This window comes from Littorina saxatilis, linkage group LG1, assembly GCF_037325665.1.
Source record: "Littorina saxatilis isolate snail1 linkage group LG1, US_GU_Lsax_2.0, whole genome shotgun sequence".
NCBI classification, from domain to species: Eukaryota; Metazoa; Mollusca; class Gastropoda; order Littorinimorpha; family Littorinidae; genus Littorina; species Littorina saxatilis.
In genome coordinates, this window is record NC_090245.1 from 31468793 (window position 1) to 31484072 (window position 15280).

Sequence of the window (15280 nt, forward strand, 5' to 3'; positions counted from 1 at the left end):
TCAATTTCACTGCCTTTGCCATGAGCGGTGGCCTGACGATGCTACGAGTAAAATGGCATTGCGTTCAGTTTCATTCTGTGAGTTCGACAGCTACTTGACTAAATATTGTATTTTCGCCTTACGCGACTTGTTTTTCTTATTCTCGTCCATCCGCTCCCTCCCACCCCCCTCATACATAATATTCACAAACGTCACATATCACTTCACCTCATCTCGACTTATACATTACTCACAATCTTCTAATGTACATTTTATTTTCCAATACTATTCAAATCGTATCTATCACCATACTTATATTTACTAATACACATTTTTGCAATAAAAATAATGTGATTAAGTACCTTATTATTTTGGCATATATTACTAGGTTGATAACCAAACAAGACATCGTGTTCTGAGAGGTGCACATTTGATCCTGTATTTCTAAAAATATAATGGACAACATTTTCCCAAAAGCTCGTCAACTTCTCACATTGCCAAAAAAAGTGTTCAACATAATCAATGTGTTTACAAAATGTACATAATTTTGTTTCTCTAATTTTCATTTTATTTAATAATATATTCGTGGGATAAATATTATGTATTATTCCCCCCTCTGCTTCTTTACCTCTGTAAACTTGTAGAGCTAGTTATTTTTCGATAATGACCCAGCAACCAAACAAATAACGAGCCAGCAACAGCCTGAATCCTCGATAGTGCAATGGGTTGAGAAGCTGTTCTGTTTTCAAGTACTACTTTTGCGACTGAAAAGTTCCGAACGCTCTATACGTACGAAATATACATCTCTGGAGCAAACAATACAAACATACCGCATTTAAATTAACAACTACAGGCCTGAACACATGAATCTCCATATAAAATCCATGAGTTAGGTTGTTTTCTGAATCTAGATCTGCCGTGCACACACCGTTCATCACAAGCAAATTCCCAAGGCAAGTAACTCATACTCTTGCCGACAAGAGTAGTTCCCCTTCTTTTAACGCAGTTTCTTCGACAACACTGACTGCAATCCGACGGTCAGTTTTCAACAATATTTCATTTTATAAACAGATCACACGCAACCAAATGCACACATCTCATCAATTTAAACAACATAAAGCGGTTTCATACACTATTTTCCCCAGAAAACTGAACTTCATACAGTAATTAACGTTGCAACACGGGTGCAAAAGTTCGTCTGCTAGTCCCATTTGACGAAAGAACATTATCCTAAACGATACTAAAACATAAACAGAACACACAATATCTGCCTTTACCGCCACAGCAGAATAACAGCATATCTGTGTACTTGATTTTAGTCTAAAACAGGGAAACTGACAAGAAGTGTTAACAGAATGGAATGATTTGCACGGAACTATACAACCGTGCCGCGCATTAATCGATCGCCTGCGCAGGTTGACTGGTTGAGTGATTCGGATTCGATCAAACTTTCGCACAAAAACTCCTGTTTTCTTTGAATAACTGAAGAAAGGAGGAATAAAGAGGTTACACACCTCGTCTCAGTGATTATTAAAAATAATGGTCTCAGTTCGCGGTCATGAAAAAGCTCGCTGAAGCTCGCATTTTTCATGATCCGCCAACTTCGACCATTATTTTTAATAATCACTGAGACTCGGCATGTAACCTCTACATATTTTCCATTGTAACAATCTCAATCTTTCTTCTTTTGTACATTTGCTTGCTAACAGCCAATAACTGTGATCTAGTTTAACCTGATATTTATGTAACCAAAATGTAGCAGCGCAAGGCTCGCTCGCTTTAGACTGGACTATCAGCATGCGAAACTTTCTCGCGGAGGGGTTAATGATCACAGGGTTCCGTGTGTCAAGGTCATTATTGTGTTCGCCTGCTCGCGGGCTGGCTGTGTTTTTGCGAAGTGCAAGCGCTCGCACAGCGGTCTTCACTGCGACGTACTAAAAACATCTAGAGGGACTGTATCCTATCTTTGTGCACAGCTGCATGGTTAAAAGGAGTATACAACTCTCCTCTGTTCACTTTCAAGTGAATAACTATCGTTCTGATATCATTTTAAAGTGAAGCTAAAGAAACCTGGTATCGGCACTGCTGTGCATCTCCTATGATCTCAATGGTATCAAGGCACGGGTCATAGAGATCAATTTAGATCTAGATCTATTTCCGGTTGTGTAATTTTCCTTCCACCATTCCTCGATGGAAAAGAGTTCGTGTTGTTTTTGTTTTAATTTTTGTCTTTGTCGTTGATCATTGTATACACAAATTACACAAACGTCATCTTGTGAGGGACCAAAAAATATTGAAACTCTCGGATGATTTTTTTGTGTGGTATCAACCTCGACCTACGGTCTCGGTTGATACCACAAAAAAATCATCCTCGAGTTTCAATATTTTTCGGTCCCTCACTCGATGACGTTGTGTAATCTCTATATCATATCTCCGTTAACCCAAATATCTTTCACCGTATCTCACTCTCACTGTCTCTCTCTCACTGTCTCTCTCACTGTCTCTCTCACTTTCTCACTCTCACTGTCTCTCTCACTGTCTCTCTCTCACTGTCTCTCTCTCACTGTCTCTCTCACTGTCTCTATCACTGTCTCTCTCTCACTGTCTCACTCTCACTGTCTCACTCTCACTGTCTCTCTCTCACTGTCTCTCTCACTGTCTCTATCACTGTCTCTCTCTCACTGTCTCACTCTCACTTTCTCTCTCTCACTGTCTCTCTCACTGTCTCTCTCACTGTCTCTCTCACTGTCTCACTCTCACAGTCTCTCTCTCTCTGTCTCTCTCACTGTCTCACTCTCACAGTCTCTCTCTCTCTCTGTCTCTCTCGCTGTCTCACTCTCACAGTCTCTCTCTCTCTCACTGTCTCTCTCACTGTCTCACTCTCACTGTCTCTCTCTCACTGTCTCTCTCACTGTCTCTCTCTCACTGTCTCACTCTCACAGTCTCTCTCTCTCTGTCTCTCTCACTGTCTCACTCTCACTGTCTCTCTCTCACTATCTCTCTCACTGTCTCTCTCACTGTCTCACTCTCACTCTCTCACTGTCTCTCTCACTGTCTCTCTCACTGTCTCTCTCTCTCACTGTCTCACTCTCACTGTCTCTCTCTCACTGTCTCTCACTGTCTCTCTCTCACTGTCTCTCTTACTGTCTCAATCTCTCACTGTCTCTCTCTCTCACTGTCTCCCTCTCACTGTCTCTCTCTCACTGTCTCTCTCACTGTTTCACTCTCACTGTCTCTCTCTCACTGTCTCTCTCTCACTGTCTCTCTCTCACTGTCTCTCTCTCACTGTCTCTCTCTCACTGTCTCCCTCTCACTGTCTCTCTCTCACTGTCTCTCTCTCTCTCACTGTCTCTCTCTCACTGTCTCTCTCACTGTCTCTCTCTCTCACTGTTTCTCTCTCACTGTCTCTCTCTCACTGTCTCACTCTCACTGTCTCTCTCTCACTGTCTCTCTCTCACTGTCTCTCTCTCACTGTCTCACTCTCACTGTCTCTCTCTCTCTCACTGTCTCTCTCTCTCACTGTCTCTCTCACTGTCTCTCTCTCTCACTGTCTCTCTCTCACTGTCTCACTCTCACTGTCTCTCTCTCATTGTCTCTCTCTCACTGTCTCTCTCTCACTGTCTCACTCTCACTGTCTCTCTCTCACTGTCTTTCTCTCACTGTCTCTCTCTCACAGTCTCTCTCACTGTCTCTCTTTCACTGTCTCTCTCTCACTGTCTCTCTCTCACTGTCTCTCTCACTGTCTCACTCTCACAGTCTCTCTCTCTCTCTCTCTGTCTCTCTCACTGTCTCACTATCACAGTCTCTCTCTCTCTCTGTCTCTCTCACTGTCTCACTCTCACAGTCTCTCTCTCACTGTCTCTCTCTCACTGTCTCTCTCTCTCACTGTCTCTCTCTCACTGTCTCTCTCTCACTGTCTCTCTCTCACTGTCTCTCTCTCACTGTCTCTCTCTCACTGTCTCACTCTCACTGTCTCTCTCTCACTGTCTCTCTCTCTCTCTCTGTATCTCTCACTGTCTCTCTCTCATTGTCTCTCTCACTCTCTCTCTCTCTCACTGTCTCTCTCTCACTGTCTCTCTCTCACTGTCTCACTCTCACTGTCTCTCTCTCACTGTCTCTCTCTCACTGTCTCTCTCTCACCGTCTCACTCTCACTGTCTCTCTCTCTCTCACTGTCTCTCTCTCACTGTCTCTCTCACTGTCTCACTCTCTCTCACTGTCTCTCTCTCACTGTCTCTCTCTCACCGTCTCACTCTCACTGTCTCTCTCTCACTGTCTCTCTCTCACTGTCTCTCTCTCACTGTATCTCTCTCACTGTCTCTCTCTCGCTGTCTCTCCCTCGCTGTCTCACTCTCACTGTCTCTCTCTCACTGTCTCTCTCTCTCACTGTCTCTCTCACTGTCTCTCTCTCACTGTCTCACTCTCACTGTCTCACTCTCACTGTCTCTCTCTCACTGTCTCTCTCACTGTCTCTCTCACTGTCTCTCTCTCACTATCTCTCTCACTGTCTCTCTCTCACTGTCTCTCTCTCACTGTCTCTCTCTCACTGTCTCTCTCTCACTGTCTCTCTCTCACTGTCTCTCAGTCTCACTGTCTCCCTCTCACTGTCTCTCTCACTGTCTCTCTCTCACTGTCTCTCAGTCTCACTGTCTCTCTCTCTCTCTCACTCTCTCTCTCTCTCACTGTCTCTCTCACTGTCTCACTCTCACTGTCTCTCTCTCACTGTCTCTCTCACTGTCTCTCTCACTGTCTCTCTCACTGTCTCTCTCACTGTCTCTCTCTCACTGTCTCTCTCTCACTGTCTCTCTCTCACTGTCTCACTCTCACTGTCTCTCTCTCTCTGTCTCTCTCACTGTCTCTCTCTCACTGTCTCTCTCTCACTGTCTCTCTCTCACTGTCTCACTCTCACTGTCTCTCTCTTACTGTCTCTCTATCACTGTCTCCCTCTCACTGTCTCTCTCTCACACTGTCTCTCTCACTGTCTCTCTCACTGTCTCTCTCACTGTCTCTCTCTCACTGTCTCTCTCACTGTCTCACTCTCACTGTCTCTCTCTCACTGTCTCACTCTCACTGTCTCTCTCACTGTCTCTCTCACTGTCTCTCTCTCTCTGTATCTCTCACTGTCTCTCTCTCACTGTCTCTCTCACTCTCACTGTCTCTCTCACTGTCTCTCTCTCACTGTCTCTCTCACTGTCTCACTCTCACTGTCTCTCTCTCACTGTCTCTCTCTCACTGTCTCTCTCTCACTGTCTCACTCTCACTGTCTCACTCTCACTGTCTCTCTCACTGTCTCTCTCTCACTGTCTCTCTCACTGTCTCTCTCACTGTCTCTCTCTCACTGTCTCACTCTCACTGTCTCTCTCACTGTCTCTCTCTCACTGTCTCTCTCACTGTCTCTCTCTCACTGTCTCTCTCTCACTGTCTCTCTCTCACTGTCTCTCTCTCACTGTATCTCTCACTGTCTCACTCTCACTGTCTCTCTCTCACTGTCTCTCTCACTGTCTCTCTCACTGTCTCTCTCTCACTGTCTCTCTAACTGTCTCACGCTCACTGTCTCTCTCACTGTCTCTCTCTCACTGTCTCTCTCTCACTGTCTCTCTCTCACTGTCTCCCTCTTACTGTCTCTCTCTCACTGTCTCTCTCACTGTCTCTCTCTCACCGTCTCACTCTCACTGTCTCTCTCTCACTGTCTCCCTCTCACTGTCTCTCTCACTGTCTCCCTCTCACTGTCTCCCTCTCACTGTCTCCCTCTCACTGTCTCCCTCTCACTGTCTCTCTCTCACTGTCTCTCTCTCACTGTCTCTCTCACTGTCTCTCTCACTGTCTCTCTCTCACTGTCTCTCTCTCACTGTCTCTCCCTCACTGTCTCTCTCTCACTGTCTCTCTCTCACTGTCTCTCTCTCTCTCTCACTGTCTCTCTCTCTCTCACTGTCTCTCTCTCCCACTGTCTCTCTCTCTCTCTCACTGTCTCTCTCTCTCTCTCACTGTCTCTCTCGCACTGTCTCTCCCTCACTGTCTCTCTCTCACTGTCTCTTTCTCTCACTGTCTCTCTCTCTCACTGTCTCTCTCTCTGTCACTGTCTCTCTCTCCCACTGTCTCTCTCTCTCACTGTCTCTCTCTCTCTCACACTGTCTCTCTCTCTCTCTCACTGTCTCTCTCTCTCTCTCTCTCTCTCTCTCTCTCTCTCTCTCTCTCACTGTCTCTCTCTTGACCGGCACGGTTGGCCTAGTGGTAAGGCGTCCGCCCCGTGATCGGGAGGTCGTGGGTTCGAACCCCGGCCGGGTCATACCTAAGACTTTAAAATTGGCAATCTAGTGGCTGCTCCACCTGGCGTCTGGCATTATGGGGTTAGTGCTAGGACTGGTTGGTCCGGTGTCAGAATAATGTGACTGGGTGAGACATGAAGCCTGTGCTGCGACTTCTGTCTTGTGTGTGGCGCACGTTATATGTCAAAGCAGCACCGCCCTGATATGACCCTTCGTGGTCGGCTGTGCGTTAAGCAAACAAACAAACTGTCTCTCTCTCTCTCTCTCTCTCTCTCTCTCTCTCTCTCAATGTCTCTCTCTCGTACTGTCTCTCTCTCACTGTCTCTCTCTCACTGTCTCTCTCTCACTGTCTCTCTCTCACTGTCTCTCTCTCTCTCTCTCACTCTCTCTCTCTCTCTCACTAGCGTCTATCTCTCTCTCACTGTCTCTCTCTCTCTCTCTCTCTCACTGTCTCTCTCTCTCACTGTCTCTCTCTCTCTCACTGTCTCTCTCTCTCACTCTCACTCTCTCTCTCTCTCTCTCTGTCTCTCTCTCACTGTCTCTCTCTCTCACTGTCTCTCCCTCTCTCTCGTTGTCTCTCTCTCTCACTCTCACTGTCTCTCACTCTCACTGTCTCTCTCTCTCTGTCTCTCTCACTTTCACTGTCTCTCTCTCACTGTCTCTCTCTCTCACTGTCTCTCTCTTACTGTCTCTCTCTCTCTCTCCCTCTCTCTCTCTCTATCTCTCTCTCTCTCTCTCTCTCTCTCTAATAATGTATGGATTGAACACTGTTTTTCCCGTATTTGAAACATATGACGTCAGAGGCCTTGTAAACGCACACAAAAATCCTTGAAAAATGCCTAGGACGACATTTTCGCTCAATGAGTCAACTTCTTAACAACTACTTTCGCGTTGAAATCCGATTACCACCCATGTCTGATAAGATATGTACATGAAATTGATTATGTGGCGTATCTAGCAGTGTTTTGAAGATTTCAACAAATTAAATGTTTTCGATGAATCAGCAAAAACATAACGTCAATTTAAGAACTTTTTCTGACATGACAAATAACAGCAGACCTAATGTCTCAAATGACTTGAAATTCCGTATTTACTTTACGACACGTGTTAGCACCAATCTCCAAAAGTTTGAAGGTAATGCGTCGGCGAGTTACTCAAATGTATCATTTTTTGTCTCATTACCCGCTAAAACGGCTTCAAAAACTGCCTTTTATGCCTTTTGAGAGGATTGGCACCTACACCGCGTCCTTGGTAGACAAGATATGTGAACAAAGCTGACTGATTTGGATGCAGATTTGATTGTTCTGTCCAAGGACATGCTTAACATGTTTCATTTTAGCAGTTCTGATTTGTTGTCAATTTTAACGCGGGAACCTTGATTTTGTGAATTTGATATTGGGGGGTGTCTGTATTGTTGGTTCCACTGTATCGACACTACGTCATGTAAACTCAATCTGTTTACTGAATAAGTTAGGGGAATAAACGGCCTTTCCAGTCATATAATTGGATTTACGATCAACAGACTCATCAGAAAGATCTGCCCTCAAACGCATATGTGTAAAGGTGGGTTTTTTTGACGAGTAGTGTAGTTCATGTCTGTACATGTGGTACACACACGTTGCAGTTAACAACACCTTGTTCACTTATGTGATTGTTTAACACGTTGGTAGACCATAAAGAGGGATGAAATTCGCCAACGACTATCTTTACCTCAATGACAAAAAAATGCATGTTTACGATGTGTGTACCTTGTTTACCCCGTATTACACACTTTAAGAGGAAGTGAACATAAGACAGCAACTGCACACTATTTACTAATCGGACATAGTGGGGCTCGTATGTTGCAGACGCACTCATAAATCATTCACATCTTGCAACAAACATCATACTTTGTGATATTGTTCTTTATAATTATTTAAGGGATTTCAGATACAGAGCCACTTCAGAAATCGTTTTTTTGGTCTTTGATAGGGAATAAAAGGCTGCATTTACAGCAGACGAAATTCGTACCAAAAGCGCTCAGCAGTAAATATTCCCAACTCAGCAAATGTAAAATTCAATGGTTTTCCATGCACCAGAAGTTGTCTGCTGATAACACATGCATGACATAAATACTCTCATGGGTATTTTTGTGTTCTGGTATTTAATTTGATCGTTTTTAGAATTTTATATATCCGCAGCATGAAAATTCAAGATGGCGGCCTCCGCAACATTGCGTGTTTTGATTTGAGCGAAAACAACGTTTCTGAAGGTAAGTTTTCAAGAATACGCATCCATTCACCAATGTCACATCATTTTACTGTTTAATTCTCCCCTGGGGTCTGTTATTCATCGGGTGAAGCGCTGAAATGCAGAGACTTTGTTTAATCTTGCAATAGCTCATCAGCTGGATTGTGATGCTGATAGATCTAGATCTATCTGTTGATTACAAGTAAGGAAATCATGATCGCCACGCTGGTGATTTTAAACAAATTAAACGAACTTTGAATAAAGGGCGAGGAGAAAGAGATTGTTCATGGTATAATAAATGATTAGTCCTGCCTACGTTAAGGACTTCCATAAGGTGGGGAGGGGTAGAGTCAAAAACTGAGTGAGGGTAGGCCAGATAGTAGGATGACCAGCTGGAGATAAAAACACTCCACTCCCCATGTCTTTACAGTGTTGTGATCAAACTTTCAAAGACGGTAGGTAACAGACAAAAGCATACAGTGTATGCTAATCAAATGAGATAAGTGGTTTTGAAAAATGAAGAGGTACCGCTCTTTGAGTTTTACAATTTTGGTTTGTTGCTTGTTTCTCATCCTTTTGCTTATTTTAAGTTGACCGTGCATTGGTGTGAATTTTATTTTTACAGGATATATACAAGAGTTACACCACATGCCGGTTCCTGGGAACAAGCGTTCTGCATTTATTCCGGTGCCACAGAAGGGAGCCGATTTCACTAGTAGTAGTACTACTGTATCAAGGTTTGTTACCTAATACATCTTAACAGTAAGATATTTTTATTTGTATTAATTGGAACATGTTTGCACATCATTTGTAAGCGACCTCTGTGAATTTGATGGGTTTAACGTACGAACCCTCACTATGGTCAACATTCTGTTAGCGACTGTTTGAAGCGAATAATGTAGCGGTCAGAAAGATTCCAGAATCAGTTGGGTCACTGGAAACTGTGTTTGTTTGTTTTTTAACCTGAAACAGTAAGAATTATACGAATTCATGAAATATAATTTTCTTTCATTTTGGTCTGTTGTGTGAAGACTTGCTAACCCGGCTTTGACCGACTCTCTGAGATAGTAAACATTATTCAAATACATTCAAATAAAAATGTCACTTTTCATCTTTTGTGTGAAGGGTACCCCAGGCTGATTTCCTGCACCATGGATGTAGAGGAGGCCAGACAGTCTGCTTCTCATTCCAGCTGTGTTGCGTTTTTTTTCTGCTCGTGAAGTGTATCGCCACATTGCCAAAGCCATTGGCCAAGAGAAGTCACCCTGTCTGCCCATTTTGCATAGCCTTACAGGCTGTGACACTATGTCGTTCTTCAATGGTATTGGGGAATCAGAAGGCTTGGGAAGTATGGCAAGCATTTGAAGACGTCACTCAAACTTTCTTCAGGTTGTCTGCTCCTCTTTGTAAGCTAAGTACCACTGACAGGGCAGCACAAGAGCTTTTTGGTGTACATTTGTAGGACAAAACCAGCAACGTACTGGGTGTAAACAGTGCTAGACGGTACCTCTTCAGTAAAAAGAGCTGCCAAATTGACCATAATCCCCTTACAAGTGAGGTGCTGCTGCAGGACATGAGATTGAGAAGAGCCATCTACCTATTAGACTTCCAAACTCTGTGGGCTGGCAGTTCAAGGCTGGAAAGTGGGAGTCATTCTGGACGAGCTTTCAAGAGGTATCCAGCGTGTGCCGAGAACTCATGAGGTGTGCCTGCAAGAAGAGCTGTACAACAAAACGCTGCAAATGCTGCTAAGAAGGACTGCAGAGCACAGCTCTCTGCAAATGCGCTTGCATGCCTGTGAAAACTGTCAGCATCTAAACTGTGCAAAAATATTATTGCACCCATTTTCATACCCCAACTCAAACTTTTATTCCTGTGTCATTTTATTCAAACTGTCTATGCCATTAAAGGCTCGCATCTTCGCTATCTGGCACATTTTTTTTTAACATCATCATTTACGCCGTCAAAATAAGGATACCTTGACGTGACAAAGAGATGTGACAAAAACTTCGGGTACCTTTTAAAAAGCCGACGACAATTCCTGAGGCACAACTGGGTCACTGTTGTATACGAAGAGAAAGTCAACTTGATTATCCATCCAGAACAGGTTGTTTTATTTCGCCATCTTGCATATTTCTAGTGTTGTGCCATTGTACCTACTGATGTATGTGTCGATCTCACGGATGAGATGTTTATGTGTCAAATTTGAGGGATACCCAAGTCAACTAAAATCCATGTATTTTAGCAATGACCAAGTGGGTTGCGTTGAAACTTTCAGGAATGTGTGTCTACGCACGAGGCATAGTTCAACCGTTTGAGTACACTTTCAAATCTTCACGAAATAATATTTTAAAAACTGCCACAGGTTTGTTGACTTACATCCCACATATTTTTGACTTCGCATATGTATATATGACAGATGGTTGTTTCAAGTACTGCCAAAGTTTCTTTTGAGTATAGACACTTGCCGGAATGTGCTAGTTGTGTAAACACATGAGAACAAACAACGTTTTCGAAATACAGCGATTATGAATTTTAGTCGACTTTTGAGTTGATACATTACATTTTTATCAGTTTTATTTTGGGGGTACCCTTATTTGGGCGGCGGTCAAATAACCCATGTAAAGGCCACCTTTTATCTTAAAAGTGTTCCAGTTAGCCAAGTTGAGTGCCCTCAATAGCATACATTGAATATAACAGCACAGGAATGAATGTTTTCGTTTTGGTATGAAAATTGGTGCAATATATTTATTTTTGCACAGTTTAGGTAATCCACAAATTCTTCAACCCTGCCACCCACACCGTCCAATCATTCTCAGCACCAACAATACATGTATTGTTTGTTTAAAAATGTGTTTGTGTTAGTTTCTATTGCAAGAGAATGTCTTGTAGCATCAAAAATGCCTAAATACCCTTTTATTGGCGGCCATTTTGAAAATTGTAAAAAAACTACTGATTTCTTAATTTTTTCACGGTGGCTCTGTATCAGGTTTTGTTAAGCAAAAGCAAATGTCCATTTACGCCAAATTTGCTGTTAATCACATGAAGTGAAATATGCCTAACATACCCAACCGTTTATACTGGCGGCCATTTTGAAAAATTGTTTAAAAACTACCCATTTTTTTATTTTTCGCGATGGCTCTGTATCAGGTTTTGTTAAGCACATAAAACTCTTCATATTTGCTTAATTTGGTGTTTGTTGCATGATTTGAATGATTTTGCAACATAGGAGCCCCACTAACAGCCATTAAGTGTCCTCCGCAAATCTGCTTTTGTTTTTGACGTGCTTTATCTGAGGGCCCCAAAGGGGGGGGGTATCATCACGATCACGGGAAGGGAAATTTTAGCTTTCACGATCACAGTTACCTTGATTTTTGTTTTCACGATCACGAACACCAGTGGCAAATCACGGTCACGGTAAAAGTTGCAGGTACAGAAAGCACGTGTCAAAGTAAACACAACCACACAGTTATTCGCTCCTCTGGATCTATTGTTTATTCAACACAAAGTGACAACTGTTGCACTTTTTTATTTTATTTTTTTAATTCTCTTTCATTCACACATAGAAATACATATCATGATTTGTAATCAGTAACAAGAATGTTGTTTTCATTGTTTTTTCTCTCGCTCTCTGAGTCTCTCTCTCTCTCTCTCTCTCTCTCTCTCTCTCTCTCTCTCTCTCTCTCTCTCTCTCTCATATACAGACACTCACAGGAATATACACTCCAGAGGCGGAGCAGTTAAGCCAGGGGGGGGGGGGGGGGGTTACAACCTGGGGTCCAGGGGGTAGACCTTGTGGGGTACACGGGCAAGGCCCCGTCGGGTGGTCTGGGGGGCTTCGCCCCCCAGAAGCTGAAGAGTATTAGCTATTTTATGAACAATTTATGGCTTATCCTTGATTTTAAATATGATCAACTGGTGTCAGCAGCCACTCATTATTTCTTTTAAAGTTAGTATTAATTTTTTTTTTGACAGCCGGGGGGGGGGGGGGGGGTTCCGGAACCCGGAACCCCTGTAACCCCTCCCCCCTAATCCGCCCCTGCACTCATACACATTCAACTCCCTCATTCACACACACATATACATATATATACTTGCACAATTTCACATTTCACATTTCCAGAGCTAAATCTTTTAAACCCATTTTCTCAAAAACTATTGGGTGGATTGAAATTAAAGTACATGTATGTGTGATGGTAGAGTCTATAATCCTGACTAAAGGTCAGTCTTGGAATCATGAAGGTGGGTGAAGGAATATACACTCATACACATTCAACTCATACACATTCAACTCCCACACCCTCACTCACACACAAGAATACATACTTGCACAATTTCACATTTCCAGAGCTAAATCTTTAAACCCATTTTCTCAAAAACTATTGGGTGGATTGAAATTAAAGTACATGTATGTGTGATGATAGAGTCTATAATAACAAAATCCCCAACGAACATGACTTTGATCGACTTTGACATGAGGATCAAGTGACCCAAACTGGCACGTCTCCCCGCCATAGTTCCTGAATTTAACCCATTGATAATAAGTTTACAGGCGCTAAAATAAATCCAAGCTTAATGCAAAGAAGCGACAATTAGAACCTATGCCAAGCGTGTCCACGTTGCTGGGATGAAAAACACATTTTTAGTTTCGGTTTTGGCTACACCATAGACCAAATAGCCTGGACCGCCGAGAAATCGCACCTCTCACACCCTTTCGAAAGACATTTTTCTTCAACGATTTTTGTGATGAAAAGTATGAGTCCTTACAATCTCAATTCTTCTTCATTGCCTATACAGCTTGCTGTCGAATTTACCTTTTTCGTTCAAGGAGAGGCTTCCTTTCCCTCCAGAAACATCAAAAAACGTTCAGCTTCACCTCCACCAAGGGGGCTTCGCCCCCTGGACCCCCACCACGGGGCTTTGCCCCCTGGACCCCCATCTGTAACCCCCCCCCCTAGTACCTTCCTAGTCCGGCCAAGAATAGATCAACATACCTTGACATTTCGTCTTCGGAAAGACGGACCCGTAGCCTGACCTTTCCATCAAGGAAGGCATTCTCGCCGCCTGCTTTGGTCTGGTTTGAATCCACAAAATATAACAGAGGTTCGATGACAGTACCGCTGCACGCCATTTTTGATCTTCGAATTCGAATTTGACTGAATGCACTCAAAAGGCTTTAGCACGAAGCCCTTCCATTGGATGAAGTTTGGCAGACCTTTGCAATTAGCCTTCTGATTGGATCTCTTTTTTGTGTGTGATTAGTTCTCTTAAAGGGAAGCAATCGCTGTCAAAATCATATTTCTGAATGTGTTGTTGCTTCCCTTCAATCAGGATTGGCTCCTTGACGAATAGAGGATCATAGAGTGATACAGCTGTGAAAAATGTACGTTGAAAATAAAATGCTTTGCAATAATGCCCATCACGATCACGAAAACAAATGACGATCACGATCACGAGACTTGATTTTTTTGTCATCACGGATCACGGGCAAAGTCCCATCACGATCACAGAAATGGAAATTTCGGCAATCACGGTCACAGAAAGGTCAAAAAACGCCAATCACGATCACGATTTTAAACCCTTTGGGGCCCTCTTATCTGGTTCATATTTTACAGCAGTTTGAAAACTACGTAAAATCGCTTGCAACAGTACGCACTAAATACAGAGCTGCTCTGCAAATGTGTGAAATCTGTGTATAATCTGAAAATGGATATGACAATGGATATCAAATGTGTGTAAAACAGGGCTCGTTGTCCACACCTATATTGCAGCAATATGAGGACAACTTGCATTTCCATTTTTAGGGAGGTGCAGCTATTTGCGGACATCCGTCACTATATTGCAGCAATTTGCGGACCAAAGACCGCCTATTTGAGGACGTCCGCAGATAGTCGCATTTTTCGGCCGATGTCCGCAAATTGCTGCGATATAGCGATGGACGACTCCATTTGGTCCCATTTGGTCCGCATATGGGTGGAAATCCACAAACACACACACGCACATACACCACGACCCTCGTCTCGATTCCCCCCTCTACGTTAAAACATTTAGTCAAAACTTGACTAAACGTAAAAAGTAGAAGAATGGCCTTTCCGAGCATAATTATATAGCCAGTTAAGCAATTTCATTATTTGTAGTTTCAGAGATATGGAGCTTCAAAGTACTGATCCTTGGGTGGCCGAGTGGTAAAGCACTTGCGCTCGGAAGCGAGAGGTTGCGTGTTCGACCCTGGGTCAGGCCGCTATTTTCTCCCCCCCCTTTCCTAACCTAGGTGGTGGGTTCAAGTGCTAGTCTTTCGGATGAGACGAAAAACCGAGGTCCCTTCGTGTACACTATATTGGGGTGTGCACGTTAAAGATCCCACGATTGACTAAAGGGTCTTTCCTGGCAAAATTGTATAGGCATAGATAAAAAATGTCCACCAAAATACCCGTGTGACTTGGAATAATAGGCCGTGAAAAGTAGGATATGCGCCGAAATGGCTGCGATCTGCTGGCCGATGTGAATGCGTGATGTATTGTGTAAACAAAATTCCATCTCACACAGCATAAATAAATCCCTGCGCCTTGAATATGTGCGCGGTATAAATTGCATAACATAAAAATAAAATAAATAAATAAATCCCTGCGCCAGCAGTATAGGTCACGATCAGGTCAGGTGGACTGCATCACTGGATGTAATTTATATCTGCTTCTGAAATATGCTCCCAGAAAATAATCAATCAATCAATCAATATGAGGCTTATATCGCGCGTATTCCGTGGGTACAGCTTCCGACCGCAAGTGCGTTACCACTCGGCCACCCAGT

The 15280-nt window shown here is 43.3% G+C and overlaps 1 protein-coding gene and 1 long non-coding RNA gene across 3 annotated transcripts in view; one reads left to right on the forward strand and one right to left on the reverse strand.

The window, feature by feature from the left end:
• Window positions 1–15280, reverse strand: part of LOC138967071 (uncharacterized) — a 438331-nt gene that overhangs the window by 105467 nt on the left and 317584 nt on the right. The window lies entirely within an intron of this gene.
• Window positions 8409–9743, forward strand: LOC138966879 (uncharacterized). Of its 2 annotated transcripts, XR_011455786.1 has the most exons (3): window positions 8409–8495; window positions 9099–9210; window positions 9599–9743. It is a non-coding gene; the product is annotated as an uncharacterized lncRNA (long non-coding RNA). The 2 variants fall into 2 exon arrangements; XR_011455785.1 differs by lacking the exon at window positions 8409–8495 and having other exon boundaries at window positions 9053–9210.